The following is a 15572-nucleotide window of genomic DNA, read 5'->3' on the forward strand; positions in this document are numbered from 1 at the left end:
TAGGAAGCTTTGAGAATATAAAACCGTCCAGCATAAAGGCTCTACACGTTTTTGGAAATTCTCTTTAAGAAAGGGTTTAATAATTGGATTCCTTTCCCAAAAATCGTGTTTAGCCTTTTTAGGAAGTAAATTTTGAAGTTGAAATATATTTCCAAAAAATGTAATAGAGAGCACTTCCTCTCTATTGGCTGGATTAGACTTTCAAACTTTCTAAAGGGGGTCTCACGAATTTTTAAGGAAAGCAAGGTTACCAAATTCGATTTTTAATAAAGCAATTACTTAAATGCCTTCTTTCTAAAAGTCGATCTACCTAACTAAGCAACCTATATTATCACTAAACTACAACTAAATTAATTCAATAGGTAACCATGACATGAAAAACACGAATTTTAGAAAGACTAAATTAGACACCATTCAAAATCCAAAACTACCTAAACAAGACCTCTAAAAACGTTTTTCTATAATAACCACTCAAATGAACCTAGACAAGGGAATGAACCTACCTAATTCTAAGAACTTACTAATTAAAAGTTAAGCTTCAGCTGGACCTCTAATGGCAGACGTCCAGCTGAAGAAGAAGACCTATCAAGCACCCTAACAAAATCGATTTTTATCTAACTAAGAAAAACAACAATTATTTTTTTGGTTTTTTTTATATTATCACATTCAAACGAAATGTAAAACTAACTTAATTACTAACTAAATCAAATAAAAAATTGCTGAGACTCGACCTACAACAAACTTAAGATGGGGACTAAACCAAAACAAAGAAAATCATCAAGCATGACACGACATACCTAACCAATCTACCCAAATTGACAAACCTAAACTATGACCAACGACCCAACAAAAGAATCAACACTTATTCAAAAGAAAACTAATTGAACACAAACATTTTAGACACACAACGGCTGAACGAATTACAGAAATCCGAAAATAAAGAAACACTATAATCGGCTAGAACTAATCTAGTCGATTTCGTTTTGAGAGTTAAAACAAAATTCAGAATTAAACTCAATGACACCTAAGACTGACCCAACGCAAGACTTAAGACACTTTAAACTAGAACTAAGATCAGATGGTCCACTACACAGCCACAAAACTTCAGACAACAATAAATCAAAATCGCCAAAATCGTCTAGAGGGGGTCTAGCCGATTTTGAATCAAACAATGCTCTAACTCAGACCCAACGACAGACCTAGACATAAAAAGGATCTTGAAATACGTTTTTCTGCTAAAATAACACAGAGAACTGAAAAGTGAAAAAGACTAAAATCGGCTAGAAGAGGGTCTACCCGATTTTCACGTTTTTGGTGAAAACACTAGGAAAACAATGATCTAACACTTATAAACAAAAGAACACCCTAGATCTAACGTGCTGGTCTCTGCACGAGTTCTACACTAAGGTTTAAAACATCACACATACAGAAAATACAGAAAATGAACACCACATGCACTTGGGTTTTAGCTAGAAGAAAGGAAAGATGAAGACCAACCTCCATGGCGATCCGACGATTGTGGGGAAGGAAAGAGCAGAAGATGCCTTTGGATTTGCGTCCCGTCTTCTTCAATGATGCTGGAATGTCACCATGGAAATATGTTTTACAGCTGCACCACGTTTGAAGTCCACCGAAGATGGAAAATGAGCCGATTCATGATCGGATGGAGGTAGAGCCGATCCTTCTTGTTGGAGTGTTTCACACTTCCACGCAAGAAAAGTGCCTTCAACTTCTGCTACACCTGCAAAAACACAGCAATCCAAGGTTAATACCAGCAAGGAAGAAAAAGAAATGAAAGAGATGGGAAGAAGAGATGAAGAAATGCTTGGATTCCAAGCACACTCTTGATCTTCAATTGAAAATGGCGTGGGATGTGAGATGGGAAGGGGGCTGGAGCAAGAATCACAAGAGGGGAGCAAATTCCAAAGCCAAAAACGTCTAGGGCTAGAGCAAAAATTATATTTATACTTTTCGCATTTTTCAGAAATAGTGTTATAATAAAATATTTTGCTCTGCGCCACTTTCTGAGAGGGTTTTCTGAAAATCTTTTCTAAATGGATATGGATATGTGTGTGGGTTGGATTTAGACTCTTTAAACATTGATCCAAGAACCAAAATAGCTTAATTGGGTCGGATATGGATCCAATCCACCTCAAAATCCATGCCCGAACACTAAAATAGCCATAACTCTCTCATTTTAACTCTGATTTTTCTGAAATTCGAACCACAACCCCTTGATATCGAAATACGTCTAATCATGGGTTTTAAACTTTAAAATCACCACAAAATGCATGAATAAATGAATAACATGATGTGCATTTCATGCATCATCAATTGCCAAAATCTAAATCTGAGTCTCGTTGTCCAATTTCCAAATTGAAATTACAAAAATACCAAAAATAGTTTTGAATGGCTCGAACAGTCCATCCGACATCCGTTTAGATTCATTTCTCTATATTTCTTAATTTGAGGTTAAAAACTCGAAAATCTTCTCAAATTTGGAATCCAAACTCATTTTCTGAAAAAAATCAAACCCAAATTTTCAGAAAACCCCTCTTTTGTAAATATTTCTCAAAATTCCAAAAATAGTTTTTAATTTCCCATATTTCCCTAGTTTTAAAAAACCTTTATGTTAAAAAAATACAAAAAAATCAAAAAATACCGAGAAAAGAACAAAAAAATCAAAATAATAAAGAAAATTATAAAAAATGGTTTTAAAAACCCGTTTTGAGAAAGAATTTTTTTAAGAAAGGTCCCTTTTTGATTTTTTTTTTTTGGGAAAAACCCTTACAACCCTCAGAGAGTGGAGTTAGGGTTTTCAGACTCTCTCTCTTCTCTCATTATGGCATTCTCTCTCTACCACACACTCTTATCCCACCACCGAACCCTCTGGAAGCTCCTCCATGGGCTTCCCCATCCTCGACCCTCCATCGCCAACAACCTTCATTTTCTCTCCTCCAAACCCTCCATCGCCAACGGCTTCAGAGACCATCCTACACCCTCTGATTGATGGCTTCAGACCCTCAGCCACTGATCCCCAATCGCATCGCACATTCCAGAAGCTCCTCTCCCTCCATAAAGAAGACACACAGAAGGAAGAAGGGGGCATCCGCTACTCACCTCATCTACTTCACCTCGAGCAGCATCCCATTTTCCTCAGTTTTCCTTTTGATCGACGAGAAGGCCTTCCTTTCCTCTAGCCTCTACATAAGCAAACTGCAGAGGTCTTCTTCAGCACCGAGATTTCTTCATCAGCATCCATTCCTCTTTTTGATTCACTTCACATCGGGCATCTTTCATTGGCCAAAGAACGATCTCCACCACCAGACACCCTCTGACATTCGTGAAGCAAAACCCCAATCGCGCCCCTACATCCAGTTTTTACCTTCTGATCACATCTCTTTCTGGAGGCAACACCTTTTCCCTCTCAATCAAAGTCTAGCCATGGTAAATCTTTTCCCTCTCTCTTTGTTGATTTCCATTTTTCCTTTTTTTTAGATACAGGCATTTCTCTGGTTTTCTTTCTCTTATATCTCCATCAAAACATCCCTGCAACCTCGGTTTGCTTATTAGCAAAACCGATCTGCAGATATGTGACATCAACGAAACATTTCCTTCATAGGGCAGGATGTTCCTACAATTCCTTCCTGATTTCGTTATTATTATTATTTTTTTCTGCACTTGCGACTCATTATTGTTCTGTTTCAATTTAGTTCTCTCATCAATCTGTTTGAGATTTCGTGGTTCATGTTCCTGCATACATTAGCATTTGGTTCAACTCTGTAGTGTTGGATTACGCCTTTGCTTAATGCCACAACATTTTTCAGTTATTAGGCATCAATCTGTGTGAGATTTCATGGTTTATGCTTTTGCATCACACGATATTATTGTCGTTTTGCTTTCTTTCTAACCCCTTTGGTTGATATTTTGAAATGATCTTTTTAAAACAATTATTTTCAATAAAACTTTGGAAAATCGTCAACCAAAATTATAAAAACCGACTTTCCACAAAGTGGTAAGTACGGGTCGAATCCTCAGGGAACAGGAATTAATCAAGATATTTCTGTAAAATTTAATTTATTAATTACAAATATCAGTCTACAATTGCAAATCTAATACAACTACAATTAATCACTAAAATGAAAAATGAAAAGCAACTAAGTCTTCTGATCCATGCCAAGGGTATTTCCGTCTTTTCGCCAATTATTCACTCCTCGCACTTGGACAATAACCCTGGATAATGATTATGCTTTTCAACCTAAAACAAAGGAAAATGCAGAGTTAGCAATTTATTCTAATAATGCAAGTTAAAAATACAACTAAACCTAATTTTCAAGCAATTAGAAAAATAATTCCTAATTATAATAAAGCAATTAATTAAAATATAAAAATAATTCAAAAATCAACTAATTCAATTCTAACAATGCTATATGATGCTTATGCAGCTTCTACAATGCAGAAAATACTGAAAACAATCCTAAAATGCCGAAACTAATGAAATTACAAAAATGCCCCTAACTAGTGTAAAATAGATTTCTGACAGGTTATCGGAAAACCACTGTTTGACAGGGCAAACGAGGTCCAATTTTCCCGAAACTTGTTCTGTTCTGTAATTAACAGATTAAATAATCTGACAGTTTTTACAGAATAAAAAAAAAATATCTGGAACTTCAGATATAAGCGTTTTAAAACTGGGAAAAATTAGGATATCGAAAGTCCCGAAATTTAAAAACCAGAAAAAGCGGTTTTCACAAAACGCTTAAAAAGCAGACCAACCCAACTCGGATCAAGCTGAAATTTGGTCTGCAGTTAGCTGACACGTTGATAAAGTGAATAAAACAAAAATTTGCTAAAAACTCAGAATTTTTGCGCATAAAATAACGACAGTGCGATGGGGAAAAAATCAGGTTTTTCTTTGAGTGCACTATTCACTTTGTAAATCTATTTAAATACTATAAAATGTAAATTGAACCTAATGCAATCTAAATGAAACTTAATGACAGTGTATATGCTGCTATTGAATGCACTATTACTACATGAATAAAAAAAATTAATCGTAAATTGCAAACTATGACTAACGTTACTAAATCAATGATCCAAATACAACTAAGCTACTCAATGAAATGCAATCATAATTAACTATGTTAAATACTAAATAACTACGAGTAAAATAATCACAATACACAAATCACACACACGAAACGAGTACAACTTACACACACACACTTTTACACTATAACTAAAGCAAATAACTCAACTAATTAGTCTAAAATCAAAATAAATTACACTAAAATGAAATTAATCCACTAAAGAACAAAGGCTGCGAGTTTAGGATAGGGTGAGGGTTAGGTTTACTCGCTTGACTCAACTAGGCTCGGTTTTGACTAGACTAGAGTTGACTCGACCTAGGTTTGACTTAGCTAACTGGGTTCGGTTTTGGTTAGGTTTGACTCAACTAATTAGGTCAACTAAGTTAACTAAATTAACCCTATTTAAGACCTATCTAATTAGTAACCTACTAATTTACCTAAAATTAATTCAAAACTCAACAAATTCAATAGAGAATGTTGGAAAAATATGGTAATAAATGTGAATGCTTGAATTTTTGGAATAATTAGATTATCAAAAATCGCCCCAATTAAATAAGGAGTTACACTCCTTAATTGTCTTTAAAGCTCACTTTGGAAAAACGAAAAGTCCAATCTAGAAACCCACGATTTTTGCTTTCCAAGATTGAATTAAATTGCCTTTATTTCTTTATGGAAATCGTGGAACCTAGATTGGAAGTTTAATTGAATTTCAAAAACACTTTCCAAAGCTAAATAGTAACTCCTTTTTTAATGCACACTCAAAATTTAATGCTCCTTTGAATGCTCCACACGATTTTTGAAGAGTCTACTATTTCCAAAATCTTTTCAAATTCAATTACCTTAATTACCTTCTTTCTCAAAAATTGCCAACCCTAATTGAGCTACTTTCTAAGCTAAGACAATTAAAGCTACCTAGGGAATAAAAAGACTTAAATGTAAATACGATTTTCTAGGATTAAATGCTACACAGAATTCCAAAACTAACTTAAATGGAATCCTAAAAACGTCTAAGGCATTAAACACCTAATACATTGAATGTAGACAACCTAATTAAACCTACCTAATTGCAATTAATAATTACCAAAAACAGCCGTGGAGCTCAAGGGGAGCTCTAATGGCTGCCACACGCAGCCTAGAGCTCGAATTGAGCTCTAATGGCTGCTGCCCCTCCTTGGGGAAGAAGAAGACAAAAAAAATTTGATTTACACTAACAACAAAATTTTCACTAACTAAGAAAAACGAATGCAAAAATTAAACAAGACTCACCACGATAAAAACAAATCTAAATCAAAACTTGACTGGAAATAACTAATTTAAACTAATGACAGCATAAACAAGATATATAACATGCTGGAAATCCTAAAAACACTGAAAACATCAAATTATGTAAACTACTATTCTAATGAACAAAGCATGGAATATTAAAAATGCTAAATCTATTTCTAATATACTATCTAACTTCAATAAACATGAATGAATAATTTATGTGATTGAAAAACTAAATTAAACATCAAACATGCAGCTAGCTGAAAAAGCAATACAATCAAGAACACAAGAACATTCGATTTTTGTATTTTTCTCAATAGACACAAAACACACAAATGCCAAATGATTAAAACGATTATTTAGAACAATCCTAAGATGCTAAACTCGACCACAACACAATTTTATGAACTATTAAACTGCATTACACACAACACATTACACGAATTGCTTGATCTAAGCACACACACTTAACAAAAGGCACTTCTAAATCAAGGAGGATTTAAAAAAAAAAAACAATTCATACGACAATATAGACTCAAACCAAAATAGATCTGCAGTAAACTCACTGGAATTTGATCTATGTAGGGTCTACTAACCCAGCTTTGCTGCCAAAAAATGAACTAAGGCTAAAATTAAAAATAAACCAAAATCGGCTAGAATGGATCTAGCCGATTTATGGGTTTTTAATGAAAAACGCCTTTGTTCCAGACCCACGTCCAAAAATAAATCACAATGAATTGTTTAAAACAAATTTTGTATTGGATTTTCTGTAGAACAGAACCATAAACACAATGGAAACCCTTGAAAAGTCAGCTAGTGTTATCATCGCAAAATTTTTAACTTTTGCGAATCAAACTGACCTTTGAAAAAGTTTTTGAAAATAACTCGCCTCCGTTTTTAAAATGCGGGAGAATTCCGTAGAATGGGACTCGCCTGTCAGTACGAGGTTCAACCGTTCCTGCCACCTTTAACAGGGGTAATTGAACCAAGGATCAATCTTATGCTCTACTCTATTCAACTTGTCTAAATCATATTCTAATTTCACAATGCACATAGAATCAGGCATGTGCTATGAATTTTCAGAAAAATGCACATTTGAAAACATGATGTTTGCTTTGAATGATATAAAATGTAAATCTTGGAAAATCGTGAATTGGGATTTCAAATATACTTCTGAAAGAAATAAAAATCGATTTTGAGAAATTCTTGACATTTGGTGAAAATTGACTCTGAGAGACTTAGTTTCTATGAATTCAAACTTTGAAATTGAAATTCTAACTTAGAAATTTTGAATTTGGAACTTGGGAAATACTTGAAATATCCTTTGAAATTCAATGTCTTTGGGAAAATCGATTTTGCTATAAGACTTAGGAGATTTTGAGAAAATGAACTTCTTTGAATTGAGATTGGAATTGGCAAATGCATGAAATGAATGAATATGGATTTAAGGAATTGAGAAATACTTTTTGTATTTTTGAGAAATGCAGTGCATTTTGAAGTTGGCCTAAGAGTGTAGGCTGAATGTGGCTAATGTGAAGATCATAAATCTAAGTATCATTCATATTCTGACTATAGCCATAAATACAAATTCCACCAAGTTTATAAACTTCATAGAAGCTAGTGCATGTGCCATTCGTGTAGACCATGGTGAATTTGCAAAAATATGCATGAATCATTGTAACGCCCCGGATTTCCAAAACAAAGCTAAGTTAAAATTTTCATGAATTTTTCTTTTTTTTTTCTTTGCAGCGGAACTTAGAAAAGCTTTTAGCAGCGGAATCAGACGATAATGAGTCGTCAGTTTTAGAAAACTCCGAGCACGTTGCAGGTATGTGGCCAAGCAACTCATTGACCACCAAAGTGTTCCATTTTATCGAAAACATATGTTTATTACAACACTACTGCTTAGGAAAGCAGTGTAGGTTCAATAAAAAGGAAGCAGTACAACTCTGTCTAGAGAAACCCTGGAACTCGATGCCGCCTTGCTCCGCATATCGCCACGCAGGTCCAACACCTGAAATCCCCATAAAACGGGGTCAGAACCACTGATGGTCTGGTAAGCATGCAATCATGTAACCATTCAACTCAAGTACGGTAATGACCACTCAGGGTCGCAATGCACAATAACGACGCTCAAGCCTCCAAGACTTAGCGTATATCGCAGGAGCCTCCTCAGGGCTATGAGTTGAACATCCGCTCGAGTCTTCATGACTTAGAGCAAGCCTTTTCAGGGCTGTGATTTAAATAGCCGCATAAGTCTCCACGACTTAGCCATGACCTCTTTCGGGTCTCAAAGTGATGTCTAGCTCAAGTCTTCATACTTGGCACATCCGTATCCCACGCATCTAAGGACAACTCCTCGAGTTTCGCTTAGTCGTGCGGATACAACACGGGTCTTCGCCCAGTCGGTCCAGTAGTATACCGAACATGACACCTTCACAAAGGTTATGCAGGACTGACTCAACACGTCATCCACTCATACATTCAAAGCATCGTTGTACCTAGAACTAATGCATTGTTTGATAATTAACCGCTCCCGCCTTTGGTACGCAGGTAGAGCTATTGTCCGGGCATCAATGCGACGTTCTGGGGGTTGATTATTCTATGTATTTTAGATACCCCAGAGGCCTGTTGACCCTATCCATAGTAGGGCAGTGTGTTTCAACTGGGAGAATCCTACTAGGCCCATATTCGGATGCATCCTCTACTTGCAGTAGTTGGGTTCAATCCTTAGATCTTAAGGATAACCACGACCCCAAAACCCATGAGTGACTGAGGCCATCGTGGACTCTATCAGGTCCAAAGTAAAATACATGTCACTCAAGGCTGTACCATCACTGTCATTCCACAGTGAGCATAATTCCTGAAGGGGTCTGCCAGTCTCACAATTACTTGGACAGAATCTGCATGCCATTTAGGCAGCCCGTGCTTTTAGCACTACGGGAGTATGTACCCGACCCCATTCAGTCTGCCCCAACACAGTCATTACTGAGGGGGTACCCCTAACACGATTTTCAACCGCGGGGTATGTGAGACCTTAAGTCTTATTCATATGCATGCAGAACACCGCTCTTGGCACTTTGGCCACCACGAGCATCACACCTCTTTGGGTGGAAACAACACACTCTGGCTCATCAGCCCTTACGAGTCTGGTTGTGTAACCGTTCTCAATGAGCATGCATATGACTCGATCTAAATAGATCGGCTACTCGGCGTATTTTTACGCAACGAGTCCAAACCTAGTCAAGGCACAACCTCTACTCTGGCTCGACGGCCCTTACGAGCAAGGTGCCCTTGCAGGCACAGAGATACGAGCCATTCTGGCATCGTTCCATCAACGGACATCATTATGCCGTTCAACTGGTTCCGGCAGTTCTTCTGCCAACCATTTCGTCAGCACCTCCCCTGCTCTACCGGCAGTGGTGCGACGAACCCTTCTACGTCGTAGAGGGCAAACCATGAACTGGGTAGCACTCTGCTATATGTCAGAGTATCCTGCTACGTTCTTTCTGAGCTATTCTTAGCTTCTTCAGAAATTTCAGCAGCACTCCCTCTCTTTTATGGAGAAAGCGTGTGTTTCTTTTATCCATTTCAGCGGCATCTCCCCTCTTTGGTAGGAAATCGCCACGCTTAATTCGGGAAATGGATGCGCACCGTTGTGCGTACTTTGCATCCATCAAGGTTGCAGGAACCCTTGGCTATAGCCAGGCCATACGTAATTGACTTAGTCTTTACGTAAAGAGCATTTTGCCAAAAAGCGAAGCCTTTCCAATAGGGGCTTCATTCGTCAAGCAGAGTTTTGAACGAGGAGCGGTCAAGGAATCGCATTGGCGATTTGGAGTTGATCTCCATTTGAACGCTCATTTATGCGCCATATATGTAGTATAAGCAGAAGCCTGTGCTTTATACAGCGGCGGCGTAAAGAAATGCATATACTATTGTTCAGGGTGTGTAACTGAACGAAATATTCTACATATATAACAAAGCAGAAGCCTTGGCATCGTTCGACGCGACGGCGTAAGTAAATACATTGCAGAAAGCAGGAGCCTTGGCATCGTTCGACGCGACGGCGTAAGTAAATGCATAATCGGAAGTGCAGTAATCGGAAGTGCAGAAAGCAGGGAGCCTTGGCATCATACGACGCAACGGCAAAGGTAAATTACATAGCCTGTGCGATATAAGACGCGTCGGCAGAATCAGCAGATATACACCTAGATCTGCATCCAACGATAGTTACGAGGCGAGCGGGTGAACACCGAAGTGTCCTAAAGGGCTCAACCAAGAACTAAAGCGAGATACCATTTTGAAGAACGCATATACTGCGTGTTTGAACATAGATATATCTGACGATAGTTACGAGACGAGCGGGTGAACACCGAAGTGTCCAAAAAGGGCTCAATCAAGAACTAAAGCAAGATACTACTTCAGAAAGTATATTCTATATACAAACAGTCAAATACTTGAGAGAGATGGATCAACGAAGCGAACTTACTTCAAATCGTGGAAGAAACGGCTCCGGGTTGCTTCTTTGGCTTCGAGCCTTCCTTCGAGAGGTCAGACTAAGTCAGATGAATCTGACTTAGTTGAGAAAGAGGTAGAGCAGGTCAAGCTACTCAACCTAAGTGGTTTGAACCAAACAGGGTTCGATCCAAGTCAACTGGGTTCAGCAGGTTCAAACTCAGCTCAAGTAGGCTAGGTCTGGGTTCAGAAATCCAAACCGGAATCTGGACCAAAAAGGACTTTGACTTTGACTTTAAACCCAACTAGGTTCAAGTCAAGTCAACTGGGTTTGGACCAGGTCAAGTGGGTTCAGACCCAGGTCAGGTGGGTTAGGACCAGGTCAGGCAGGCTCAGGTTAAGTCAGGCAGGCTCATACTAGGTCAGGTGGGCTCAGGTGGGCTAGGCTAGGTAGGGGAGGTTTAGGAGAGAGAGAGAGAGAGGGGGGGTCAATTTTTATGAGAAGAGAGAGAGTGGGGAGGGCTATTTATAGCCCAAGCCCACCTCCTCTTGGGAATTTTTATCCCCCCTCTACCCCCTTGGCTTCTTTTTAATTCCAAGAGGTTCCTTGGTGTGGGGCCCACTTGGATATTCCATGGGATATTTTTGTGGGTCCCACCAGATATTTTCTGAGGAATATTTCTGTGGGTCCCACCAATATTTCCGTGGGTCCCGCAAAAATTTCGGGTTTCCGGCGATTTTTTCCGAAAAATTCTGAGTACGCCATTCCCTTCGTATTGACGTAACTAAGAAAGTTGGCTCGCAGGAATCCTTTGATTTCATTCAGGTAGGAAGTTATGGCTTCCAGAGTGTTTGAGCATATATTCGCGATTCGACGAATATCCTAAGTATAACTGGCTCGCAGGAATTGATTCGTTTTGCATTCTGAGAAGAAATGTTATTTTTACCGGTAAATGCCTCATGAATTTTATTCAGATATTTTCTGAAAAATTGCGGGTCTTACATCATTACGCCCTTAAAGGAATTTCGTCCGCGAAATTCAGTTAAGAGTACAAGGTGAAGACTTCAGGATATTTATCCCGCATATCCGATTCAGGCTCCCAAGTGCAATCATCAATTCCATGATGCTGCCACCTCACTTTAACAAGTGGAATGACCTTCGTTCTTAGCACTTGCTCCCGTCGGTCCATGATCTCCACTGGCCTTTCTTCTACCGTCATATCTTCTCGGATGTTAATGTCTTCATGTTGAATGACGTGAGAAGGATCATGAACGTACTTTCGAAGCATTGATACGTGAAATACATCATGTATTTGCGCGTATTGTGGTGGCAATGCTACTCGGTAGGCAGTCTCTCCGATTCGGCTCAAAACTTCGAAGGGACCAACGAATCTGGGGCTGAGCTTCTCCTTCTTTCCAAAACGAAACACACTCTTGGTTGGAGAGACCTTGATAAAAACCTTATCTCCAACCGCAAAAGTGAGTTCCCTACGCCGCTGATCGGCGTAGCTCTTCTGTCGACTCTGAGCAGTCAGTAGCTTCTTTCTGATCATGTGGACTTGCTCAGTATAATGCTGCAACACAATGGGCGAGTCCAAGGTTCGCTCACCCACTTCACCCCAATGGATTGGTGATCTACAGGGTCGTCCATACAAGGCTTCATACGGCGCCATCCCAATGCTAGCGTGGTGGCTATTATTATAAGCAAATTCAGCCAACGCTAGGTGGGAATCCCAATCACCTTTCCATTCCAGCATACAGGCTCTTAGCATATCTTCAAGAGTCTGTATGGTTCATTCTGATTGCCCATCTGTTTGGGGATGGAATGCTGTACTGAACTTGAGTTTCGTCCCCAGGGCTTTCTGAAGCTGCTCCCAAAAGTGAGAGGTGAACTTCGGGTCACGATCGGATATGATCGAAATCGGCACTCCATGGAGTCTAACGATTTCCCGAATGTAGATCTCTGCCAATCGTTCAGTTGAGTATCGAGTGTTGATTGGCAGGAAATGAGCAGACTTGGTGAGTCTGTCCACGATCACCCATATCGAATCGTGTTGTCTCTTGGATCGAGGCAATCCAACGATGAAATCCATCGTAATGCCTTCCCATTTCCATTCTGGAATCTCGATCCGTTGTATCTTTCCACCAGGGCGCTGATGTTCGATCTTAACTTGCTGGCAGATCAAACACTTCGAGACAAACGTAGCCACATCACGTTTCATACCCCTCCACCAGTACTTTCTCTGTAAATCTCTGAACATCTTCGTACCTCCAGGGTGAATGGTGTACTTGCTATTATGAGCCTCCTGGAGTACTTCCTGTCTTAGCTCAGGGTTATTTGGAACCCAAATCCTTTCTTCCATCCATATTCCTCCATCTTCTTTCAAATGGAAGAAAGTGTCATCTTTTTCAGCACGAGCTTTCAATTCCAAGTACTGGGGATCCTTGAACTGTTCGGCTACGATGCGATCGAGAAACTCAATGTGGATCGTCAAACATGACATTTGGATTCGGCCAGAATCAGCCAAAAATGGCTTCCAGTTGACGAAATCCTCCATCAACTTCTATTGTCCGGTTAGGCTGGCCAGAGTGCCAACAGTCTTGCGACTAAGGGCATCTGCTACAACATTCGCCTTTCCAGGGTGATAGGAAAGCGTGAATTCATAGTCTTTGAGGAATTCCAGCCATCGTCGTTGCCGCATATTGAGTTCTTTTTGAGAAAAGAGGTATTTTAGGCTTTTATGGTCCGACATGACCTCAAATTTCTCTCCATATAGGTAGTGTCGCCAAATTTTAAGTGCGAACACTACCGCGGCAAGCTCCAAGTCGTGGGTTGGATAGTTTTTCTCATGGACTCTCAACTGTCGTGATGCATAGGCGATTGCTTTGCCATGCTGCATCAACACACAACCCAGACCTGTTCCCGAGGCATCGGTATAAGCAACGAAGCCTCCCTGACCAGAAGGTAAGGTAAGGACAGGGGCAGTGGTAAGCCTCTGTTTGAGAACCTCAAAGCACTCCTTACACTGGTCAGTCCATTCAAACTTGACTCCCTTTTTAAGTAATTTCGTCATCGGTACGGCGATTCGGGAGAAGTCTTGTATGAACTTTCGATAATATCCGGCAAGTCCAAGGAAGCTACGGACCTCAGTGATATTTTCTGGCTGCTTCCAGTCCATCACAGCTTCCACCTTCGCAGGATCCACTGCGATTCCATCTTTTGAGATCACATGACCAAGGAACATCACTTTGTCTAGCCAGAATTCACATTTTGAAAACTTAGCATAGAGTTGGTTATCTTGAAGGGTTTTCAAGACGATTTTCAAGTGCTCCACGTGTTGTTCCTTGTTCTCAGAATATACGAGAATGTCATCAATAAAGACGATGACAAAGCTATCCAAATATGGTCTGAATATCCGGTTCATTAGATCCATAAAGGCAGCAGGCGCATTAGTGAGTCCGAAGGGCATTACTACGAACTCATAATGGCCGTATCTCGTTCTGAAGGCTGTCTTGGGTATATCCTCTTCCTTTACTCTGAGTTGATGGTACCCAGACCTGAGGTCGATCTTGGAGAACACCCTCGCTGTTCTGAGTTGATCGAATAAGTCCTCAATCCGAGGCAACGGGTACTTATTTTTAACAGTTGCCTGGTTAAGCATCCGATAATCGATGCATAACCGAAGGGATCCATCCTTCTTCTTTACAAACAGCACTGGGGCTCCCCACGGTGACACACTCGGTCGGATGAACCCTTGTTCCATCAGTTCTTCCAACTGACACTTCAACTCACTGAGTTCAGCTGGCGCTATTCGATACGGGGCTTTGGATATCGGCGCTGTTCCAGGTAAGGATTGAATTCCAAATTCAACCTCACGAAGTGGCGGAAGTCCTGGCAATTCCTCAGGAAACACATCGGGAAACTCCCGTACCACTTCCAAACTCTCAAGGGGTTGGTCGTTGGATTTTTCCACCGAGAGACTCAACAGGAAGGCCACACAACCCTTCCTAAGGTATTTTTGTACCTTAAGTGCTGATATGAGCCTTTTCTGTGGAACTGGTTTGGATAACCGGTATTCCATCTTAGGCAATCCGGGTCGAGATAGAATCACTCTGCCCTCGCGGCACAGAATCTTGGCATTATTCTGAGCCAACCAATTCATTCCCAGAATGACATCGTACTGTATCATATCGATCAGGATGGCGTCAGTAGGCAAGTGTTGCCCTGCTATCTCAATATCCAAATTTTTCACACACCGGATACATTTGGTGCGTGAACCCAATGGGTTATATACTTCGATCATTTTATCAATCGGTTGCACCGAAGCGTGGAGTTGTTCGGTGAAATCGTCAGAGATAAACGTATGAGTAGCACCACAATCAAACAAGACGTAAGTTGCATGTCCATTAACAGGTACAGTGCCTTCAATCAGGTCACCATTTTCGACTTGTTCAGTCATTACAGCGTATACACGACCTGCAGCAGGCCTTTGTTCTACTCTAGGTGGAGGTCGTTGAAACTGAGAACGTTGTGGCGCTGGTCGAGAGGGTCCGGCAGATCCGGCATTACTCCTTTGTTCATCTGCAGCCTTCTTGGCGCAATCCCTTATAAAGTGGCCCATCTTGCCACAATACAAGCACCCACCAATGTCACGAGGACATGGTTTTCCGGGGTGGTTCATACGACACCTTGGGCAGCTGAAGTTGGACTGCTGACCATTCGGAGTTGTGTTCTGTCTTGGCCTCACGACTTGTTGA

This window comes from Nuphar pumila, chromosome 3, assembly GCF_984573655.1.
Source record: "Nuphar pumila chromosome 3, dmNupPumi1.hap1.1, whole genome shotgun sequence".
In the NCBI taxonomy this organism is placed as follows: domain Eukaryota; kingdom Viridiplantae; phylum Streptophyta; class Magnoliopsida; order Nymphaeales; family Nymphaeaceae; genus Nuphar; species Nuphar pumila.